Below are 852 nucleotides of genomic sequence, written 5' to 3' on the forward strand. Positions count from 1 at the left end.
GCTTAGCGGTTAAGAGCACTGGCTGTTCTTCCAGAGGTCCTGAGTTCAATTCCCAGCAACATTACAACCATCTGTAATGACATCAGATGTCCTCTTCTGGTGTGTACAGAACCTACAGTGTACTCATACACATAAAACAAACAAATAAATCTTTAAGAAAAAAGAAATGACAAAGAGAATTGTGTAAAATTGGAAGGGAACCAATGAGCAGAAGAAAAGACAGACCCCAGAGACGGGTGGAATTTACAATAGAAAATTAATGTCCAGAATATATAAATAAGTAAACATAGTTCAAAATCAAGTAATTCAATCAATAAAGGGCAAATGACCTGAATAGAGTCTCCTCAAAAGAATAAGGAGAAAAAGCAATAAATAGGATCTAGCTATACCACTTCTGGGTATACATCAGAAGGAAGCAAAGTCATCATGCAAAAGAGATGTTTACACATCTAGGTTTATTTTGCATACTCAAGATAGCCAAGAGGGAGTCAGCCCAGGTCCTAGGTATGTCTGCGCACACAACGGGATTTATTTGGCAGAGAAGAAGAATGGAGCCTGTCATTTGCAAGAAGTGGAGGCTTGAGGTCAGCATACTGGGCAAAGTAAGCCACACAAGGACAAATACAGTGTGCTTCCTCTCATATTCAGAACCTCAGAAATGTCAAAGGCCAGCTTCGACACCACAGGGTAAAACTAAAGAGGGCCAAGTGTGGAGCTGGTGAAAAGTCGCTCAGCCAGACTTCTTCTGAGGGAGCAAAACTTAGTTCTCTGGGGCTAGTGAGAAAGGGGAAAAGAAAATCTCTCTCTCCTCTCTCTCTCTCTCTCTCTCTCTCTCTCTCTCTCTCTCTCTCT

The sequence above is a fragment of the Mastomys coucha genome, unplaced genomic scaffold (genome assembly GCF_008632895.1).
Source record: "Mastomys coucha isolate ucsf_1 unplaced genomic scaffold, UCSF_Mcou_1 pScaffold13, whole genome shotgun sequence".
Taxonomy (NCBI): Eukaryota; Metazoa; Chordata; class Mammalia; order Rodentia; family Muridae; genus Mastomys; species Mastomys coucha.